This window comes from Stomoxys calcitrans, chromosome 3 (assembly GCF_963082655.1).
Source record: "Stomoxys calcitrans chromosome 3, idStoCalc2.1, whole genome shotgun sequence".
NCBI classification, from domain to species: domain Eukaryota; kingdom Metazoa; phylum Arthropoda; class Insecta; order Diptera; family Muscidae; genus Stomoxys; species Stomoxys calcitrans.
In genome coordinates this window covers 198,225,710-198,250,355 of record NC_081554.1, presented here as the reverse complement: position 1 = coordinate 198,250,355, position 24,646 = coordinate 198,225,710, and the positions used below count along the sequence as shown (strand labels likewise).

The 24,646-nt window shown below is 37.8% G+C and overlaps 1 protein-coding gene across 5 annotated transcripts in view; it reads left to right on the top strand.

The window, feature by feature from the left end:
* Nucleotides 1-24,646, top strand: part of LOC106088247 (protein sickie) — a 348,338-nt gene that overhangs the window by 94,493 nt on the left and 229,199 nt on the right. For 3 of the 5 annotated variants that reach the window (XM_059365005.1, XM_013253689.2, XM_013253673.2), the window contains exon 1: nucleotides 20,958-21,808. The exons of 1 other annotated variant lie outside the window; for it this stretch is intronic. The gene's annotated coding sequence lies outside the window, so the exon portion shown is untranslated. Of the gene's footprint in view, nucleotides 1-20,957; nucleotides 21,830-24,646 lie in introns of those variants that run through there. One more of the 5 variants, XM_013253680.2, reaches the window with a different exon arrangement.

The following is a 24,646-nucleotide window of genomic DNA, read 5'->3' as shown; positions in this document are numbered from 1 at the left end:
AACTGTGCCAAGTACGGTTCAAATCAGTTCATAACCTTATATAGCTGTCATATAAACCGATCTGGGATCTTGACTTCTTGAGCCTCTAGAGTGCGCAATTCTTATCCGATTGGTATGAAATTTTGCACGACGTGTTTTGTTATGATATCCAACAACTGTGCCAAGTGTGGTTCAAATCGGCTTATAACCTGATATAGCTGCCATATAAACTGATCTTGGGTCTTGACTTCTTGAGCCTCTAGAGTACGCAATTCTTATCCGATTTGAATGAAATTTTGCACGACGTGTTTTGTTACGATATCCAACAACTGTGCCAAATATGGTTCAAATCGGTCTATAACCTTATATAGCTGTCATATAAACCGATCTTGGGTCTTGACTTCTTGAGCCTCTAGAGGGCGCAATTTTTATCCAATTTGAATGAATTTTGGCACGTAGTATTTTGTTATGATATCCAACAACTGTGCCAAATATGGTTCAAATCGGTTCATAACCTGATATAGCTGTCATATAAACAGATCTGCGGACTTGACTTCTTGAGCCTCTAGAGATCGCAATTATTATCCGATTTGCCTGAAATTTTGTACGACGGATTCTTTCATGAATCGGTCCATATCCCGATACATCTCCCATATATATCGATCTCTCTATTTTACTTTTTGAGCTCACAAAGAGCGCAATTCTTATCCGAATTGGCTGACATTTTACACAGGTCTCCAATATATAATTGTAGTCCAAACCGGACCATATCTTGATATCGCTCTAATAGCAGAGCAAATCTTTTCTTATATCCTTTCTTTTGCCTAAGAAGAGATGCCGGGAAAAGAACTCGACAAAAGCGATCCATGGTGGAGGGTATATAAGATTCGGCCCGGCCGAACTTAGCACGCTTTTACTTGTTTCAAAATAACAACTTTCAATTTTCCCCTTAAGATTATGACCTCTCTCCAAACCCCATCTACTGCCTCTCCCCCAAACATTAATTTCATTTAAGGGCATTTGCTAAAAAGAACTGTTTTAAACATTTATTTGTTCCTGTCATTGCATTCCTTAACAGGAAATCTTAATATTTCAGGATATAAAACTCATCCATGGGCTTAGAGGCATAGTCCCACTCAGTTATGCAGTTAACTGAGATACGAACATGCTGCTCTCAGTGAAGTTAATGATTTATTATATTAGACACGCATATTTTGGTTACCATTTTTATGAAGATGAGGGGAGAACAATCGCATGGATGAGCTACCAACGGGGGTGTATAGATTAAAGAGGGAGGTGGAGGAGGAGCTATAAAGAACAGCTGATGACAAAAAATTGTAACAAAACAATATATGCTTGGAATATTTCTGTACTTCTGTTTTTGTCGCCTTACACCAGTCCTTACAGATGTTTCTCTGAGGAAACGTTGCTTGGCACAAACCATTTTTCAGTTCAGCTATGCAATTTGAAGTACATGGGGCATTTTAAGTCTAAGAGTCGCTTAAGTACACATTATTACCTCTTCAACTAGTGAAGCAGAAAAAGGGGAGCTATTAGAGAGGCCCAAAGCCATTCCCCCGCAAAACACATAACGATGGTTGCTTGGGGAAACATATGTCTGTCTGTCCAACTGTCTCGGCAAGGATGGATTTATTTCAACTCCAGCCATTCAGTGACACAAGTCAATACCCATAGCCCAAAGCGGTAACTGTTTGATGCAAAGGCATCTTTCCGAACTACCCTTATTTCTACACCAAGTCCTCAGTGCAGTTTGGGGTTTGCGTTGAGGGGAGCATAAGTTGTAAACTTTGAGATCCCTGCTCACAGCAACAGCATTCGGGCACAACTGTTGAGGTTGTCTGCGTCTGCTTTAGGAATTCCAATGCATACGAAAGGCATTAAAAATGTTTGCAATAATAATATGGGGCTTATGAACGTTATGGATGAGCAGGCCAACCCTTGGCAGCTCTAGGGCGGCAAACCCTATCTGCAGACTCCAAGACCCCCACCACCACCACCCTCAATCCTATGGCCATGTCGGTGATTACATTAAAACATGCTTTATGAAATTTTCCTCAGTTAGTAGCTAAAGTAACGTTGTGTGACGGGGTGCGTAGGGCGACGTGTCTTTAATTTAAATGCATTTTGGCTTAAATAATTCAAACGCAACCACAACTGAAAGCAGCAGCAGCAAAACAGCAACAGCAACGGTGACGATGTGTTGAAGTGCCAATGTAGCCAATTTTCAAAACTCAAACTCTGGGGCAACAGAACAACTAAATATTCAGCTACAACAGAACTTTTCCCCCCAAGACTCCCATATTCCAGTATTTCAGCTGTATACATTTGTTGGTCTTTCTGTGGCTGTCCTTTTCGCTTAATGTTGTGTTTCATGTGGCTTAACTTTTCATATCCTGCGGGCAGTTTCTTCCTCAGTATGTGTGCTTGTTTGTATGTGTCTCTTGCCATGTCTCTGTATGTGTTGCTGTTTCTGTTTACTCTATCTGTTGCTAATGCCATTTTGTTCGTTTAATTTGTTCAAATGCAAATTAAATTTATTTCAATTTCATCAGCAAACGTAGCTAACTTCAAAAAATGCCAACATGATGTTGGTAACGATTTACACATGAGTGGACCCAAAGTTTCCTATGGACAGATTGCTCTTGAAGGACTGCTTACAATGACAATTATGTAAAGTGATTCCTTTGATATGGAAATTTTGTGGTTGTTGATGAATGAGAGAGATTGATCAAGTTTTTTTTCCGTGTGCGTGTTTATGTGGTAAAGATGTTACATTGAATTTGACATGGAATTTTTAATGCTATGATGTGAGAGTAAAGACGTATTTGCCTATTCAAATGTTTTTCAATTCAATGACCAAATTATAATTGAAAATGCCTTGAAGGTTTTTATCGGAGAAAGTACAGTCTATGGCCAAAAACCAAAAATATTAATTTAAGGCCAAAGGACTAACAATAAAATAATGATTGTAGTTGTTAGTGTAAGAGAAAAGGTTTGAGCAGTTTTGTGCAAAATTTTATTTAAAAAATTTAATAAAAAAATATTTAGGTTTTTATAACCACAACCACAGGATGAGGGTATACGAATTTCGTCATTCTGTTTTTAACATCTCACAATATCGATCAAATTTTTGTTCAGTATGGGTCGATGGAACTTGTTGACACTTATCGCCATGCTCACCTTTCAATAGAAAATCACGCAAAACCATTGAAACTGAAGTCACGGATGCTACGGGAGCAAAATAAGGCGACAATTCCATCTCAATTCCTGCTCGTGGAGGCAAAATTTTTTCACTGCTGGACCAAAGATATTTCGGGGTAGCGTTCATATTCTCTCTCTAGGCGCTTGTAGAAAATATCCTTGGTCTGCTCGCCCTTGTCTTCCGTCGGGGCTTGGGCACAAATAAGGCTGATGTTGAAAAATATGGCTTTTATGCGTATTGTGGCTAGACTCTCATCCACCGGAGTAAAGCTGGAGACATGGTGTTCCAGTCTCCGATTAACTAAAAATCCACACTCAAATTCAAGTCTCCTGTCATGGCAGCTATAGTATAGTTGGTCACCGTTTAGTGTTGTTGTGACGCCATTCCTGATCCATCGCACTTCCGCCAGTGCGTATACTGCACTTTTTCTATAAAGTTTGTAGACATTTCAGGTGCAGATCCGCATATCATGGTTCTTTTTCGTTTGCATGGGTCGTCAACGTTAGGGGAGTCGGTTTTTAAAATTTCTTTGTTTCCTAGAGTAGTCCTTATCATTTTCCGGGGCGGGTTACTGGCCCAGCGCCCCAAACGCATAGGTTAGGTGCGATCGCACATGCAACCCTCGATGTTGCGAATCGCTTGCTGCAATATCCTATGCTCGCCCCCTTTTCTTTACTTACATTGATTTGCTATGACGGCCTCCCCTAACCTGGTAACAGACTCGGAAGTTGGGCATTAGTTATTTGAAGACGCTAATAACTCGTCTGTCATTTTGAGTATCATTGACACTCAGTATTTAAGTAAGAGTCAGTGCCACCTGAACCCTCACTCAGACTCTGCTCTCGAAATGACTGACTGCCCGCGACCGCATTTGCAGCTACTACGCATTAATACGAAGCTTTCCACTATCCGCAAATTGTATGGTTCCACAATTTGCGGAAAGTGGAAAGTGAACACGACATGATGAACACGACACAAGTCGGAGCTCAAAGTTTCAGACCGTGTGGTGTTCGCAGTTATCCTGTGTCGGCCGGAATAATGGGTTGAGGGTAATAGATTTCGCCGCGGCAAAAAACATGGTAATTAACACCACAAGATTTCATCATAAAAAAACTTACAACGACGCATGGTTGTCCCCAAATTAAGAAGTGAGGAACCTAATTGATCATGCTGTGTTAAATGGAAGGCATTCATCCAGCGTGTTAGATGAATGATTGATCCGTGGAGCGAAGGTTCGCACCCGTTTGAGCATGGCGAGTTCTCTTCCCAGGTCAGGGAAATCGGATGACAAATATGTATTTTATGGTCCCAAAACCCAAAATCGAAAGATCGATCCATATGACAGCTGTATCCAAATATGGTTCGATTTGGATCACATTCGGCATGGGCTTTGTGAGGTGTAATATAACTCACTGATCCAAATTTCAGCACACTCGGCCGAAGAATAGGACATTCATAGGCCAAAACTGTTAAAAGCAGCTATATGTAAAAACTATCCTATTTGGCTCATATTTGACATGGTAAGGGAGAGGCTCAAAACAAGGTTTTGCTTCAAACTTGAGGTAAATCGGATAGAAAATGAGCATTTTATGTTCTTACTCTTGTGAAGTAAAATCGGAAGATCAGTCTATATGGGACCTATTCCAAATCGGTGACACATATGGTCCATCTTTGGTCTTAAGTCTTCTATAATAATAAAAAATATCTGAGCCAAAATGCATTCACCTATGCTAACTCCTTCTATTTTTGGCCAACATTACTATGAACTCACGACACTGTGCTTCACCTATACAACAGAGATTGTTCTGGCAGCAGTTCAAACGTCGATAGATAGCACATAAAGTTTGCGGTATGGTATATTAATCGAGTTGATGAGATGCTTAAAGACTGGATTACGATCGCATCACTGGCAGAGGGCTCGATTAGAGAAATTGTGACCAGAGGACCACAGCAAGAAGGGGTTTTATTCCAACAGGATTCTGAGGTATTTGAAGAAAGAGAGGATGAAGGTCGATGCCTATGCGAATGAGGGAGTCATCAAGGTGTATGGCCTACTATTACGGAACTCGTTCAGAGGGCATTGAGAAAGCTTTCTGAATGGGCGACCGCCTAAAAGAGAAACCGGAATGTTTTCATAGAATCTGACCTGGATAAGGTAGAGCTGCCACTTTCTCCAGAAGCTAAGTACTTGGTTGTGAGAAGGAACGTCAAGGAAAGGGTCAAAACGGGATTGAATGCGCTCTACTTCTGTCGCAACTCTGGATGTTTACTGCAGTTGTTCAGCCAATTTTTACCAATGTATGTCTGGTGTGGCATCGGGCTCTTTTGGGGATTCGTTCCTGTTGAGGGGTTGGACGTCATTTTTGGTTGAATGTACCCCACTTTTCCGGGACCTACTGTATACATGAATGGGTCTAAATTGGTTGAGGGACCCGGGACAGGGGACTTCAAGGAATTCCTTGAGTCATATAGACTTCTGCACGGATATAGCGTCTTTAAGGCAGAAGTCTTTGCGATCCTAAAAGCACGATGTTGATGCGTAAACCGATCAGACTGCCGCGATATACGTAGAGGGGTGGGCCCCCCATCATTGAGGAGGCCCCCCATTAAATCGGACAGCATTCATTGATACGTGAGAAGATTGCCCATGCTCCTTAAGGGAATGTTCATTGGCCAATTTGCATTTTTTTACAATGAAGGTGTATGGTGAACTTTTTGTAGAATATTTGACCACTAAAAAGAGGTTCAAAGCTCTTTCTTGAAGTAAGGACCGAAAAAAAACCTTTAAAAAAGTGTTAATACAAATTTATAACAGAAAGGATTTTAATGTTACAAAATGTTATTCCTCGAAGATCCTTTCTTGAATTGTCGCAGAACCTCGAAATGTGAAAAACAGCTTTGAAAATTCACTAATTTTGTTTTTCACTGTGCAATATTAAATTCACTAACAAAATATTTACAAAAAAAAAATTTTGTTTAAATCAATGGTTGGTTTATCATTTTAGGGTAATCCAATATCCTTGTACCGCTTAACAATCTATTGTAAAAACCCCTTATTGAGAAAAAAGAGTTATTACAGCGACTGTTATTGATACTCTTTTGGCTAACTCTTTTGAGGCAAATGCCGATAAGTGAATGCGGAAAAAGAGTTTTAGTTTAGGATAGTGTGGTCCATGTTTACTTTACATTTCTGTCTATAAAATCGAGCCACTATCATTGTTTGCTTTCGAATGGCTGTAACTGCGTTATTTAACTGTCTGTCTATGCAAATATTATCCTTTTTCCGCAATTTTTTTATTGCCTTAATAGTTGAAAGCGCCCGACAATGAAAACGAACGCCAGACTGATACATATGTTTCTACATACATACTCGCATATGAAAAAGGACATAAATAAATCGAAATGAAATATGCTTGAAGCATCAGCATGTGGAAGCGGAAATTAAAAACATACAAAACAAACTTGCATGGGCCCATTCAGCAGGGTGATGTTGGTGAATTCCAAGAAATTTTATAAGGGATGATGTTACAGTATGAAAAAATCATCCTACTGAATTTCATGGTCACTTTTTTGCTGACAACTGCGTATTTTTTGGCTTTATATAAAATTGCAACTCTACTCAGGGCATTTTACCAAATGAGATGCTTAATGAGAATAAGGGATTAAAGTAATTATAAAATTATTATTATGCCTCATTGTTGTTGGTGGTTGGTGCTTAACTGCCGCCAGCAACAGGCCTTGACTGCTGTCTGGTTAGGTTGGAAGTTGGAAGTGTTGACGAGAAGAAGTTTTCAATTATCTTTAACAATAACAGCTATTTTTGAAGTTTCACAAATACCCGGGGGAGTTAATTAAGCTAAAAAGCCCATGTAAATTATCATCATTATGGGCTTATGTCGACAAAATGGCATGAGAGAGCAGGTTTTGCAAATTTTTTAACAAGACGAAATCCATCAAATGTTTCATCTAGTCAGAGCAAGGATGAGTAGTTACGGTGTTGAAAGGGAACAAACAGGGGGCAACTAGGAAGGCAATAGACTTGAAGGGCTAATTTTTTAAGAAGAAGAGCTAAAAAACTATTTTTTGTCAAAGAAATTCCCCGAGAGCATTATTAATGTTTTCCTATTAGTTGGTAGATGTTATACTTCTACATAACCAAACTTCAAATTTCAAAACTAATAATTTTAAATATGAAAAGAAGACTATGTTGAGTTTAGATAGAAAGAAAAAAGTCAAACTTGCGCTTTCCAATGTCTGAGTATACACTTCTTGGCCTTCTCAAGTACTATACATATTTTTTCTGAAAAATAGGATACATGAACGTTAGATGTGTTTTTTTGTCACTACTCTTACATGGATGGCGCTTTATATGCTTAAAATGATTCTTGTTGGAAGAGCGTCTCTCCTATCACAAATCCAAATCATTGCAAGAAAGCTCAATATATCAGACTTTTTAAGTAGCAAAAATAAAGGAATGAAATGGCGATGGCGCTGAGTTCGCCCTGGTTCGTAGCATGTTTAAACTACTAATGTGGTAGTCGAGGGTTCGATTCCCAGCACAGGTCTAGTCTATCGCTACTCTGGTATCACAACCGACTAAATCAGTCTAAAGGCCTGGTTATGCTTTCGTAAATGTTGGACGGACTAAATGCTACGTGGCATCAACGCGGAGGACGAGTGACGCCTCAGAGAGGCGTACTCTCGCCAACTCCCTGGAACCTATTGATAAATGAAATTCTAATGGATCTGAACAGTGATGACAATGATCGCATATGCGGACGTTGTTGTACTACTGGCAAATTTCTGTCAACTATCAGCATAATCATGGAAATTTCAACAGAATGACTGTCGAGATGGGCTACGAGAAATGGGTTAAGGATGAACACAGAGCTGGTCGTCTTCACTCGGAGATATAATTAAGGGGATTTAATACTCTCATCTTATTACGGGATCACCCCGCAGTTGTCAGAGGAGGCGAAATATCAGGGCCAAGTTCTCGATTCGAAACTGTCCTGGAAAAGGAATAAGGATAAAAGAAGCCGACAAGTGCTGTGCGCATTTTACACTTGTATTGTAAGAGCAATGCTGAGGTGTGAGGCACTGACATGGTGGAAGCCGGCGGAGACCTTAGTCTAAACAAATGGCTACAAAATGGAGTAAGGGACTGAATTTGGAGTACTCTCCAAGATACTCAACATCCGTATGTCGGTGAGACTGTCGGACGCGTGTATGTTCTTTCAGCCAGAAGTATGCGACAATAACGATGGCCGCAAAAAAATCTGATAGATAGATAGGCACTTGTCGCGGACTCTCTTCTTGTTATTATACCCTCCACCATAAGATGGGGGTATACTAATTTCGTCATTCTGATTGTAACTACTCGAAATATTCGTCTGAGACCCCATAAAGTATATATATTCTTGATCGTCGTGAAATTTTATGTCGATCTAGCCATGTCCGTCCGTCTGTCCGTCCGTCCGTCCGTCCGTCCGTCCGTCCGTCTGTCTGTCGAAAGCACGCTAACTTCCGAAGGAGTAAAGCTAGCCTCTTGAAATTTTGCACAAATACTTCTTATTAGTGTAGGTCGGTTGGTATTGTAAATGGGCCATATCGGTCCATGTTTTGATATAGCTGCCATATAAACCGATCTTGGGTCTTGACTTCTTGAGCCTCTAGAGTGCGCAATTCTTATCCGATTGGGATGAAATTTTGCACGACGTGTTTTGTTATGACATCCAACAACTGTGCCAAGTATGGTTCAAATCGGTTTATAACCTGATATAGCTCCCATATAAACCGATCTTGGGTCTTGACTTCTTGAGCCTCTAGAGGGCGCAATTCTTATCCGATTGGAATGAAATTTTGTACGACGTGTTTTGTTATGATATCCAACAACTGTGGCAAGTATGGTTCAAATCGGTCCATAACCTGATATAGCTGCCATATACACCGATCTGGGGTTTTGACTTCTTGAGCCTCTATAGTGCGCAATTCTTATCCGATTGGAATGAAATTTTGCACGACGTGCTTTGTTACGATATCCAACAACTGTGCCAAGTATGGTTCAAATCGGTCCATAACCTTATATAGCTGTCATATAAACCGATCTTGGGTCTTGACTTCTTGAGCCCCAAGAGAGCGCAATTCTTATCCAATTTGAATGAATTTTGGCACGTAGCATTTTGTTATGATATCCAACAACTGTGCCAAATATGGTTCAAATCGGTTCATAACCTGATATAGCTGCCATATAAACCGATCTGGGATCTTGACTTCTTGAGCCTCTAGAGGTCGCAATTATTATCCGATTTGCCTGAAATTTTGTACGACGGATTCTCTCATGACCATTAACATACGTGTTTATTATGGCCTGAATCGGTATATAGCCCGATACAGCTCCCATATAAATCGATCTCTCTATTTTACTTCTTGAGCCCACAAAGGGCGCAATTCTTATTCGAATGACATTTTACACAGGTCTCCAACATATAATATTATTGTGGTCCAAACCGGACCATATCTTGATATCGCTCTAATAGCAGAGCAAATCTTTTCTTATATCCTTTTTTGCCTAAGAAGAGATGCCGGGAAAAGAACTCGACAAATGCGATCCATGGTGGAGGGTATATAAGATTCGGCCCGGCCGAACTTAGCACGCTTTTACTTGTTTTTTCTTATATTGTCCCTTTTCTTCCTTTTCATCCACACGCTAGGGTATCGAAATTACCCAGGTTGGTCTTCTATCAAGAAATTGTATTTTAAATACTTTTTTGTTTTGAAATTTATTCAAATTTCAAAAATTTATCACCTGACACGAAAACGGAACGTAAAATTTTGTTTTTACTAAATTCTACTTTCAGGTTACGGTCGACAGACTTTCGTTAATCGTTTTGATGTGTTTTCATAAGGCAAAACAAAACAGCAGACATGGTTTTCTACATTTACAGTTCATTTACGAGAGTATAACCAGGCCTTAAGTCTGTTTAGAAAATAGGCTACCTCTCTAACCTAACCTAGATGGCGCTGAAGTATACTATAAACGATTCCTAGCATTTCATGAAAATTAACACCGCCAAGAAGAATTGCCTTAACAATCATTTTGTTGATATTTGAGTATATTTCAGAAGTGGTAATTTTTGCTAGCTGCCTTCGTTACATTTACATATTTTTCTTGTTTCCTCATTCCCTTAAAAAAAAACTCCCTTTAATGAAATATGAATTAGAACTCACGGTAATATTCCAAAGTGCTTGTAAACAGTTTGCCAAACTCACTTAAGAGTTGTCGATAGTTTCGATTCCCATTCATGTCCTTGTTAAGCGGGTATTATACTGCCATCATTACAATTTCATTAACAAAGTTTATTTGAAAAATCTGAAACACTTGTAGACGACACAAAGATGATTCATTCAAAACGAAAAAAAGAAAACTTTTCCTCATAATTTTTATTAAATCTTTGTTCTCAAACAAAAGTGGAAATCCTTTACAAAACAAACTAATGAAATATTAAGGTGAAAAAAACGTGGTTGGGGGGACAAAATCAACACAGAGTTGTTTCCCTTCTGTTCCTTTGTAGTCCTTGAAATGTTGAAAATATTGACTCAAATGCCAATGATTGAGAGGCTTCTTGTGGTTATGACAGTTGTAATAATGAAGTCGTACTTCCTACGCAGCAAAACGAAACAACAAATCCCCAGCATTGACAAACCCAGCACAATAAGTTGAGCTATGGAAAAATGTTGCCGGGTCGAAAAGGTTTCAGCATAACTTTCCGCCAAAAGATGATGAGTTCTGAAGTTAGGTAAAGGGAATATTGAATTCCATGCCCAACGACGGTATAAAGGTTTCGTCAAAACAGAGAAAAAGATGATTCTTTCACATCATCCGAGGCTTCACTAGTGAGGCTGGCCTCTCTCTTTTGGCCATTTGAACAATAGTCATAATGACAAAGCCAATGGTATGAAATGTTTCCCTTTTGCCCAGAAAAAGAATTGTAAAAGTACAGCAAAAGCCTTCTTAGTGACAAGAGAATGCGTAAAAAATTGTACACAATCACGATAATTGCATGAGATTTATTGAAAAATTAAAAGAAGAAGGGAAGGGAAGATGGTTTGTCTGTGCGCTTCCAAGCCGGAAGGATGCTTTACGGCACACAAGGATCATCATCTTTACCATGGTAACGGAGTGAGTGGCACATGTGTGTGTTGAACAGACTGCGTCATATGTTTAAGTACTACGCCAACACAAGAAGGACATCCGCCTGGAGAATGTACAGCAGCCCTCTGTAATCATTCACACTACCATTTAAACATGCATTTTGTGATTATTGCGAAATAATTTCAATGGACTGCGAAAAGGTTTCCACAACCATGAGGCGGCTGTGCCACAAATAAAGCCTTGCGGAAAAAACATAACGAACGACGCTGCGGGACGTATTCCTCCAAAAAGGGTTTCAAATTGATTTTTTTTCTGCTCTGTGATTATTGCTATTAACATTTTACATTCGAAAAAAAGTAGATCTCTGTCTGCAATTATGGTTTGACATTTGATGCTGGTGATTTTGGGCAAATTTATGTGGGACGAATTTCCAAAAGTGCAACAGAATAAAGCGACATTTTGTTTTCATTTGGTACATATAAGCGTGCCGCGCAATTTTGGAGTGGTCATGCGTAACAAAATGGTGAGGGAAGACAACGAGAAATAAACGCCCTTAATCCATATCATTCAACTGACATCGATGGCGATGGCGTGACATAACAAATCCAGAACAACTGTGTATGCATGAGTTTTGTATGCAGCTTATTTAACTAAGCCAAGTGTTTCCTTTAAAAGGAACTTCTTATTGTGCTATATCTAATTTTCAACGACTGGACTTTATGGGTTGGTTTCTTACCCAATAACTATGAATAAAACATCGAAAAACTGTACTCCAAAAGTAAAATTGGCTCATGACAAATTGAGCTCTGAGTCAAAAATTATTTCAACACGTAAATTGGCTCCAAACTCAAATATTCACTTGCAAGTCAAAAATTAACTCAAACATCGAAAACCGCCAGCAGACACAAAAAATAATTTCAGAGTCAAAAGTTAACTCCAGTGCATTTTACTCGAGAGCCAAATTTCGACTTAAATCGCCTCCTGATTAAGAAATTGACTACAAATTCTAAATTTGTCATTGCCCGGCTTTCGCGTCTAACAGATACCGGCACTTAGTTGGGAACACAATACCAGACATAAACCAACTTAGGAGCGTGGCATGGAAAACAATTAGGGATTTTATATGTAACACGGATTCCATGCTTAGATTTTCTTTATCAGGGTTACTCTTTTTTAGTATTTAGAGCGCACAAAAAGCCGATTACTCGCTTAGGAGCATGCCCATAGTGGCATGGGGCGGATTAACCTAAAAAATTGATTCCTGAGTCGAAAGTCGGGTTTGGTGGCAAACATTTAGTTCATTACGGAGTTTCATTACGAAGTACAAAACCAGGTCACGGAGTAATTGGCTTGGAACAGAGCTCAAAATTTACTTCAAAACCGATTATTCACTTCGACGTGACTTCAAAACCAAAAACCTCCCCCAGAGTCAAAAAGTGAGAACAGAATCAACGATTGATTCCAGTGTCGCACTTTTACTCGAGATTCTAATATCGACTAATCGACAAATCAAGTCAAAAATTTACACCACACTAAAGAATTAAAGCCATAGTCAAAATTTTACCACATAATGGTTCCAGAAACAAAAATTGTCTACAGATTAAAAATTTTTGACTTAATGCAATGTTCATGGGCAAAATTTGCATTGCCATAAAGTCGTGCTGATGTGAAAATCGACTCGAAAAACGAAAACTGACTACAAAGTCAAAAATCTGCACTTTAGCAAAAATTTGGCCTCAAAGTCTAAAATCAACTTTTACATAAAATATTGACTCAAAGTCTAAAATTGTCACCAAAGTCAAAAATTTTCTTACATAAATTTGCTGTAGTGTCACAAGTTAATTTGGAGTTAAACTAGACTCCAGTGCAACAAAAATTTCAAATTCGAAAATTTCCACCAAAGTCAAAAATTGCTCTAAAATATGGACCATAAAGTAAAACATTTCATTCAAAGTTAATAATCTGCCGCCAAGTCAAAAGTTGATCCCAATTTTAAAAATTAGCCCCTACGTCAAAAATTGGCTCTAAAGTTAAAATTTTCCTCACATTAATTTAATCTAGTGTCACAAATTAACGTTGGAGTTAAATTGAACTCCAATGCCACAAATTCACCCCAAATTAAAATTATGAACTTCAAGTCAAAAATTTCAATCAAAGTCAAAAATTTGCCACCAAAATCAGAAATTGTTCCCAATGTATGTCCCCAAACTAAAAAAATTGGTCCCAAATATGTCAAAAATATTCAAAAACAACGTTGGAGGTAAATTTGGTTCGATTGTCACAAATAGACCCCAAAGTAAAATATTGAACCAAAGTCGTAAAAATTGCCGTAAAATATTGACCATAAAGTCAAATATTTGCCACCAAAGTCAAAAATTGTTCCCAAAGTCAAAAATCTCCCAATCTCAAAAATGGGTCTCAATGTCAAAAATATTAAAAAAAAAACGTTGGAAGTGAATTGGCCACCATTGCCACAAATTGACCCAGCATCAAATATTAATTGAAAAAACCAAAATTAGTTTGGAGTCAAACATTGACCTGAAAATGGGAAGTCTGATCCATGGTAAAAAGTTGATTTCATAGTAAAAAAAATCAACTTCGAAATCACGCATTACTGCAGTCAAAAATTTACTAAAGTTTCAAAATCTGACTCCAAGGCCAATAATTTAGAAGTAAAAAAGAATTACACAAAATTCAAAACCCGAATCGTACTCTGAGCACGAAATTTACTTTAGAAATGCAATTTTTCTCAGGGGTCAAAAAACGACAACTATACTGACCTCACAACTTTAAAAGCCGACTTCAGACTTATAAATTGACTTCGAGACCAAAAGCTGACTCCGGAATCAAACAATGACGTTCAAGAACTTCAGAATTCCATAGACAAAAATCTACTTTAGATCCAAAAATTTACCCCAACATGAAAAATCGACTACAGCTTCAAAGATTTATCTCAAAGTCGAAGAGTTAGGTTAGGTAAAAGTGGCAGTCCTTTACAGACTGACTTAATGAATTTTAAGTCCATTGTGATACCACAGCAGAGACAGACCAATGCCTCTGGTGGGAATCGAAGCGACCACCCCCGCACTGGCAATCCCAGCACGACTACCGGGGCGCTTTTCAAAGTCGAAAATCGACCCCAAAATGGCGTACAGAGTCAAAAATCCAATCCAGTCCTAAAAACTGTCTTAAATCTTGTCTAAATCAACAATTTATTCCAGTAACAGAAGATGAGTCTATAGCCAAAACATTTCTCTCTAGCCTTAAGTTGGCTTTCATAAATTAGACTACACAGTCCAAACAGACCGAATTTAATCAGGCCATCACACCACAGGGGATCACCTAATTTCTCCATTACAAATGATGGGATCATCTTTGCTAAAGAAAAGTTAGGACCTCTCTCTCTTTCTTTATTGCTTGACTTTGACATTGACTTTCATTTAAGCCACATTCCTTAGTAGTTTGCCAAACGGAAAGCAGTTTCTGCCGTTTATCACATTTTTCTCTCCCTGTTTTTTTAACTGATAGCCAACTTTAAGTTGGCCATTCAAAGTAAATTTAGATTAATATTTGATTTAGTCTAGGCCACAACAGCAACAATAACAACAACAAAAGAAAAACTAGTTCAGATGAAAATTCACATATAAAATATGCATTTTTTTTTGTGCCAATAAAATGTGAAAAGCAACAAGGCTAATAATGATAAGGCACCAAAAAACAAGTTTCCAAGGCTTCAGTTATTGTTGGCTGGCCTGAGTTAATATCCATTAAAATTGTTATAATATTTGTCTATTACATACAAGCAAATAAAACCCAAATAAACGTCAAAGCAAACATAGACAATTTAAACTTCAACATTAATTGAAGTTCAAATGGACGTAGTAGGGACAGACGTGCCACAAAGCTTCAATGTACGCATTGATGGACGGACAATAAGATCCATAGTACAAGTACACATACCAACAAATTGTTAATAAATGTAAAAATCAACAAAAACTGTAACAGAAACAAACTAAACAACCAGCCACCAATAACAGACGGCACACATAGAGCAATTATAGAATCGACGAGGTGTTTGGCAGATACTCCATGAAGGGGGCCTATTGGCAGGGTACATGTTATGGTCGAGTTCCCCACCCCAGGGTTGTCTTGTGCCTTGGGCTCGCTCAAGATTGCGATGAATGACTTTGTGTTAATAGAAATTAAAAACAATGATTATACATTTTTTCCCCTGCTCTGACACTGGCCTCCCCAGTTTCGCCAACGGCCACTGCTGCGTCAAAGTGGTGTAGTTTTTTTTGTAGCGTCTCGCTGAGAAGGCAATAAAACTATTGAAAATTAAGCAATTATCTGCGGGCATTTATGGCGCTTTTTATTGTTTACAGACATTTAACAAGTAATAAATACCCATTAAAAGAGATCCACTGGGAAGAATAGATGAATTATACGCAGATATATTGGATATTTGAAGCCAGTAGAAAGTGTGGTAGCTACAACAGGCAAGAATGGCGTAGGAAGAAACATTCTGAAAATCCATGAAGGTAGTCTAGAGGAATGAAGTTTTACGCAGTTAAACAATTTTGCAACATATATATAAAATTCATTAATGAATTAAACAATATTTATAAAGGTAAGAAATTAAGGAACATATATTTTCAATAAAATAAACAAGTGAACAAAGTTCCTCAAATCAATACAACATACGTAAATATATATTGCTCTTGCTATTAATACGAGGTCTAATCAAAAATAATAGCTACTTAAATTTTTTCAAACTGTTATTCATCAATAACTATCCTGTTTCCCTTCATATATTATTTTAATTTTTTTGACCCATTTTTTCGATTAACAAAAAATCGTAGACCACATGATAACACGATTTACTTTTTTGTCTGCCAAAAAAACAAACTGTAATCCAAATTGGCTGATATAACAAACATATATAAAAGACATGGGTACAAACTAACAGAAAAAAGGCGATATCAAACATATGTAACTCACGAAATTTGAAAAAAAAACGGTTTTCTCACAACTATGACCTAAAAATAGCTATCATTAGCAAGAAAGAAGGAAATTACCTTCCTGATACACTAAGTTATACATGATATTTTTTATTTCCTTCTATTCAAATCAACTTTTCCAAACACTACGGCTTTATTTATTTAAAATAAAGCAGTATTTAAAAATCTAGACAATTTATCCGTTAATCTCTTATGATTTACAAAAATCATTTAGCCAGAGCATCCTTTTATACACCAATGAAATCTTTGACACTTCTCTCCTATCATATCATAGATCATAAACTAAACGGATTAAAAATTATTGTGACAATAAAAAAAATTTATGTCATGTCTCGTTTTCTAGTTTTTCATAAACACTTGACAAGCCCATAAAGAATACAAACATGACTCGGCTAATTAATGTCATTCTAAATATAAACAATATTTTTGGAGGGAGTTATATAAACAAATCGAATGGGTGAGCGCGCACACGAAATGATGTAGTTTATTGAACTATGAGAAAGCAAAATGTAATGATCAGCCAATGGTTTTCTCAGTGCCATCACGATACAAAAACAAACAGAAAATAACAAAAAAAAAAACATTTTTCACTTGTTCGACATAAGTAAAAGCCAGCTTCTGATTCTAAGAGCTCATGTCTGTATTCTTCTCTTCTTTCTTTAGCTATTTATAGACAACAACTACAAACGCTGGCAACATTAGCTACTTCAAACTAAAGATGCATAATATTTCATGATTTCCATCTTTGTGCTGCGTCTCTCATAAATCTGGCATCGAACATTTCATATTTTTAGCAAATAGGCAACGGCTGAAAGTTGTTTATAAAACATAATACAACTTCTAACCTCAAACACCCTCAAGCACAGCACAAGCATGTTGTGTTAACTGAACATAGCTTCATGCCGAACTCGCATTTGCACAGCTGTTTTATATTGTTGTTGTTTTTGTTTTATTTTTCGTCTTTTTGCCGTTTTGTTTTTATTTCTTCTTTCCGATACAGCCAATGTTTGCAGTAGTGGAATGAGAACAGTGCGTGTGCGAGTGTATGAGTTGTGTGTATCTCACAGACACAACCTCGAAAATAAGATTTATATCGTACTTTTTGACAGAGATGATGAAATGGGTACAAAACGGAAGAGTACTAAACCTAGTAGTGTGCTTTGTCTTTGTCGTTTTGAAAAACATGTTTTGGAAATTGCATTTTTTTTCTAACTCCACATAAATGTTATAAATAGTGCATTTGTGTACATTTATTTTTTCTTGCTTTATCTGTAAAATTTAACGTATCTATACATTTTTATACCCTACTCCACTACTGTGGTATAGGGTATTATAACTAAGTGCATTGGTTTGTAACACCCAGAAGGAAGAGAGCTATACCAATTGATAAGTACACCGATCGACTCTGATTCGATTTAGTTATGTCCGTCTGTCTGTCCATGTTAATTTGCGAACAAAGTACAGGTCGCAGTTTTCATCCAGTCATCTTTAAAACTGGCACAGGCATATTTTTTTACCAAGAAACAAAGCCTATTGAAATTGAAAAAAAAAATCGCGTCAGATTTGGATAAAGCTCCCATACATATGTTCATCCTATTTGGCCTAATATTGCAATAAAGTGGTCATTTGTTAACTGATTCTCTTTTGCACGATGGATTTTTTATGACTCTTAATATTACTGGTAAATTTTATAGAAATCGTTTCAGATTTAGATTTTCTCTTCTAGAGCCACTGCAAGCGCATTTATTGACCAATCTTCCCAACATTTTGCACAACGCTTTCCTCGACGACTACCACAATATCCGAGAAGTTTGGTCGCAATCGAATCAGATTAAGTATTCATTAGTTTGAACATACTTGCTCGAAATTTGATACGAATTGTTTAAAAACCAATCTGAAAACTTCCGTCGAGGTCCACCAAAATTGGTTCAGAATTAAATATAGGTCCCACATTATACCTATTATACAGTCGGCGCCGCCCGACTTTTGCCTTTCCTTACTGTTTTTTTTTTCTTTTTTTTTGGGAAAAAAATTCATTTTTTTTTTTTGAGATTATTTAGGGCTGTTTTTATTTAGCGCCGTTTAGGCATTCATTTGGACTCACATGCTTTGAATGACTCGTTTTTGTGGCAAACAAGTTGTTTTGCCTCACAAATGTAGCCAGTAATAGTGAGGAATTAACCATCGCCGAAAATTTTTCTGATGTTCACGGCGAGAATGGAGCCCAGGCGTTCGGCGTCATAGGCGGGCATGCTACTTCTGCCACGGTGGCCTCCAACAAAACGGAAGAGTAATGATAATAAAATTTTGTTTAACAAAGAGGTTAAGTTTTTCCAGATCGAAACTTGGGTATCCACCAGAGATTTTCGCGTGAGTGATTTTCCACTCACGGTCACGCACGTTCAGGGCACAAAAATTTTACTTACATACGACTCACGTGACTGACATTCACGCCTGACGAACCCTCACGACTCACAAGACTATCATGACTTATTAGACTCACGAAACACTCACGTCTCAGAAAAAAATCACGACTAAAGCGTAGAAAATCACGACAAAAGCGTATAGACTTTATTCGCAGCGAAAATGCCTATTCAATTATTGCGAAATCCGACAGACTATATTCACGCATGACACCAAAACTCACTACTCAGCTGCATACCTCAGTAACCACTAGCATAGATTTTGCTACAAATGTACATTACTTAAATAACTTTGTATTTAATTAATTTTAAATAAGATTTTATGAGCACTATGAGGCAAACGTTTTTTTTTATTTTTTTGAAAATTGTAATTTTTTTCAAAAATTTCTGTTTGCGGGCGATAAAATTTTAAAAAATATGGAATCTCTCAATTTTTTAACAAATTTTAACTTTTTCGAAAAAAGCAAATAGCGCAGCAGGCAAAGTTTTTTTTTCAAGAAGCGCATTTTTGACAACAAAAACGCACTATTTGTTAGAAAATGTTTCTTTATTTTTTTTGTACAAGGTAATTGATCCTCACAATGGTAAAATTAGAACCCAAATTAAAATGAAAACGTGCCCCAATATTATTTACCCCTCCATTTAATTGGAAATTTCAGATTTACTTAAGGAAAACGCAAATTGTCTCCAATAGCTGCATGAAAAAATGCCCCAAAAACACGAAAATGGTGCCCACAAATTTTTTGTTCATCTCCATATACATGTTTGGGGCATATTTTCATTTTGGATTTATAATGCAATTTCATGGACAAATCTTATACTGTTTTCATACTTTCCGCCGCTGAGTCCTGACTCATCTTCTTACTCATTTCTCTCTACATCCGTGTATCGGGAATAAGTCGTCAGGTCGTCACTCTTATTCATATATCTTTGTTGTCATCTCTCGTATGAAACTCATTCTCTTATTTCTGGATGTTGCATTTCGCGGCGTAGAGTCTAGTCCGTTACATGGTCATATGTTCCTAAGAGCCGGCATCTCTATATATAGAGCAGGGTTTTCCCTCGGCATGCCGTCTGCAGCCGTCACGTACTTCCATATAGGAAGATGCTATTGTACGTCTCCATTGCGAGTCTCTGCCAACTCGGGAGAGGCCCATCTATGACCTCCATCAGTTGACTAAGTTGCGCCGTTATTCTCGCGACCTTTTTGTCGCATGCCGGATTTCCTTTGTATAGGTTAGCTTTGTATCCAGTCGGATTCCTAGATATCCAACCGATCTATTTGTCTTCGCAAGTATGTTGTTTATGCGCATATCCACTGGGATATATTCGCAAGCTGCAAGCCGCAAGCCATGGAGTCCAGCTAGTTATTTGCTTTTATCATTACTTGCCATAGTTTGGTCCAAGCCCTGCCCCGCTCCTGATTTGATCTCACATTCATGATCCATGATCAGATCCATCTTTAGAGTAATAGGTCAGTGCCCTGTCATACAGCTTACTTCTTATTGTTCTTATCAGATTCACGGGTACATTAAAGTCCGTTCTTTACATTCAGTGCGGCCAATTCGACAATTGCCCTGGAGTAGTGGTTTCTTCGTCGTGCCTTCACTACTATCTCAAACACATCTGTGAGAACTCCGATCCAATTCCTGTTCGGAAACTATGTTGTATCAATCAGAGTCCTGCGTTCCTGGAGCCGTGGCTTATGTATGAGGATGTGCACCCATGGTGACCACGAACATGCAATTAATCCACAGAAAAAACTTCTCTCGTATTAATAATGAATGATGTTAGATTTAAGCTAAATGAAAAAGGGGACTCCTAAGTAAAACCTCTGCGTAAAAATGGTTTTAGTTTTCCTTAAGACCCTTGACAGGGTTCGAACCCACAAATTCAAATTATAGTCAAAAATGTTAATCAGCGCCACAGTAACCTATACAACTGCCAATTAACAAGTACAAAATTAATATGGAAATTCGTAACATCCACCCTAAAAGTACCGAAAGCCGTACGCATGCATTAAAATTACCATCCCTTGTGAATGCTGTTTTGCCATTGTACCAGCATATCAACTTCATTCAGCATTTGAAGTTGTAAAGCCGGTGGTGTTCGATTCATTTCAGTTTCGTGTGGCCAAGGCGTTGCATGTCGTCGGATTTTGTACGGAGCGGTTGTGCCAAAGACTGAAGTGTAAAGCGGAAAAGCGTTCAATTCATAACATAAGAGGATTTAAGTGAAAAATATATTGAAAAAAAAAGAATATTTAGTTAAAATATGAAATATAAGTTTCACGGTTTCGCTTTGCAGCCAAATAGGAATATAATAATAAAATGATCAACGAATTTATGTATAATAACCGGTTATTAATACCTAGCAAATTATTTGAAATTATTTAATGTGTTCAACAAAACAAATGCCATTTGTCAGAAACTAAACAAAAAAAATAGAAAATTTGCAACGACCACTTATAATAATAGAGCCTTCATGGAGGAACTCAAGATCGAATGCAAGCAAACGAGTCATTTTGTTATCTTTGAAGTGAAGAATAATGGTAGCGATGAATAACCGGTTGCATATCTGCCAAATAGCAACAAAAACTCATTGAAAAAAGTGAAGAAAAAATAAAAAGAAATAATAACAAAACAACAAATTTTGTATGCAGAATTATTCAAATGTGATCAACAAAGAAAATGATGTGTGATTCAAGTGGAGATTCTATTTTAACATCATCTTAACCAATAAACACATCAAGAAATCTACAAAAGTGGCAAAAAATATAGCCATTAATTGCGGAATTAAAGCTTTGTCAAAATTTTTGTATAGCTAACCCTTAAAAAAAGAAGTTTACATGTGTGAAATGAATTGAAATTTTGAATTCTAATTCAAAGAAACGGTGATTATGACCAACATATAAAAACAACAACAAGAATTGCATTATTTTTTATCGCCATAGTCTACAAAAGCATTTCAAAAATGTGATATTTTGTCTGTGAATATTTCATAAAAGGTTTTTATAAGTAACTTGAATGTAAATAGTTATAAATATAATAAATGTCGTCAACTGGAAAGCAAAAGAATGTTTAAAATGTTTAAAAAATTTATTTATAATGTGCAAAAATTAAAAATAAATGTTGAATAATATTCTCAAATCAAAACCAACCAAGAATTTCCGAAGTAACCTAAGTCCTCAAAATTGTTCTTTATTATCTCTCAAATTAAATAAGATCGGATTTTCAATGTGTTCCACTGACCGCTCTTTTGCATTTCAGAATCGACGACAAATATTTTGTTGCTTCATACATTTTCTAAAAAATCATTGCATATAAAGAATGAACTGGAAATAAAAAGTTTTACATTGAAAGAAAGAAAAACGAATATAAAACAAGTAGAAACGTATTAAGTTCGTTCGTGCCGAACTTTTGTTACCCACCACCATAGATATATTCATCATCGTTTTCTATTTTAACTCCACTACCGTATCCATGGTTGTATGAAATAAAGGCTGGTCTGCATCATATTTGATTCAGATGCTGGGAACTCTTAAACAAGTCAGAGTTTTAGTGAAATCGGGCTATAAATAAGGTTTTTTATGGGATTAAGACCCTAAATCGGAAGTTCGGTCTAAATATAAATGCGCATTATTTCGGCAGATTGGTCTATATGGCAGCTATATCCAAATATGGTCCCATGTGGAGCATTTCCAGTTCCAATAACAGGAGGTTCCAACAACAGGTCCAACCCGCTATTAATAAGACTTTTATATGCTTAAGACTCTAAATATGCAGATCGGTCAGCTTGGATATCGGAAGGCTTTATTTAACTCACTGACTCAAATTTTAGCAAAATCGGTTAGTAAATACACCTGTTATGTGCTTAAGACCCTACATAGGCAAATCGGTCTATATGACAAATATGTCCAAATATGGTCCAATGTGGCCTAATAAAACTCATTGCTCTAAGTTTCAGAGAAATCGGGTAATAAATGCGACTGTTATGAGCTAAGACACTGAATCGGAAAATCGATCTATATAGCAGTTACAATTAATTATGATTCGATCTACCATATTTGGATTAGATGACGGGAGGCATAAAATAACTCACTGTTTAAAATTTCAACTAAATCGGACAATAAACGCGGCTTTTATGGGATTAGGATCCCAAATCACCAGATCGGTATATATGGCAGCTATATCCACATATGGTCCGATTTGGCCCGTTCAAAAACTTATCCCCCTTGCTGGGGTCTTTCCTTTCCAGGCTTCAGTAGCGGGATCACTCTGTCTCTTCTTCCGATGTCTGAAATATGGGCAGAGTGATCCCACTACTGAAGTATGAAAAGGACCCGAATAAGGGGGAGAGTCGTAGGGACCTATCTCCTTACTCTCACCAGCTGCCAAGACGCTTGAGGGACTACTCCTCGCGAGCTTCGTTAAAGAATTTCCATTTTCCGAGCATTAGTATGGATTTCTAGGCTTGAAACGCTGGGTCGAGAATTATCTGTGTGGTCGCTAGTCATCTGTGTAATGTAGGGATAAGAAATCGAAATACCGTATAGTGAAACAGGAAGTTCCCCAAGGCGGGGTGATATCTCCGGCATTGTTTAACCTCTACCTATCCTCCATTCCACCCCCTCAAGATGGCCTAGAGATCGTATTATATGGGAACGATTGTAAGATCATGGCATTAGGCCCCCCCTTGTTGACCACGTACCAAGTACTTGTGTGGTTTCGTCAGCTCTGACACGTAGTGGAATAATATTCAGATCTGCCAGAATGCCGCTCTTCGAACTGCGACGGACGGGTCTCCTCAGTTCTCACGTGGACCACCTCCATCAGGAGACAAAAACCCTACCCGTGCGAAGGCATAGCGAATTTATGGGCCCTTATCATCATTAAGTTAAATCTACATGATCTAGAGAGCGAGGTCCAGCGCTACAAGAGAGAACCTCTAGATCAAGCTGGATATCAAGCGGGCCTAGACAACATTCATGGAGACACGATGCGGTAAATAGCTACCGGGTGAATGTGGTCCTTTGAAAACGACCGCCTCCCATTGAACCTGAAGAAATTGACCTCGCCCGACAAACCAGAGTAGTTCTGGCTCAATTACGATCCGGCAGATGCAGCCGCCTCAACTCCTACAGAGCAAGGATTGATGCCAACGTGCAGGATATATGTCCCAATTGTGACTAGGGACCACACGACAGACGTCATCTGTTTAACTACGCAGCCACACCCACTCGTCTCAGACCCAGATTCTGATCTGAATACTCAACTGAATCAACCAGACGAAAGATAGAATACATCACACTGTTACAACAATAACAAACTACATAGGTAGTATAAGTGCAAAATTTCAAGCTGAAATCGCGATCACGACAGATGGGTAGACGGAAAGACATGGCTAGATCGACTTAAAATGTCAAGACGATCAAGAATATATACACTTTACGACGTCGCGGATCAACATTTCGATGTATTACAAACGATGAAAAATGCATCATTTATCCACCCAAAAATTTATTGGGGAAATCGCTCTGTATACCGCAATAGACATTATGGTCCGATAGAAACCATTTTCGGCATGTATATTTATGATCCTTACACAGCTTGCTTTACCATATTTCAACGAAATCGCAAGTAAATGAGCGCTTTAAGGCGATCTAGACCATTCTCGGCACAGATTTCAAGGAGCTAACACAACTTATTGTGCACAATTTCAACGAAATCGGGTAGAACCTGCGCCTTTATGGGTATAAATCTGATATCTGGTACTTACTCGGATATCGGAGGGTATAACACAACACACAGTTCCAAATATCAGCAATATCGAATAAAAATTCCGC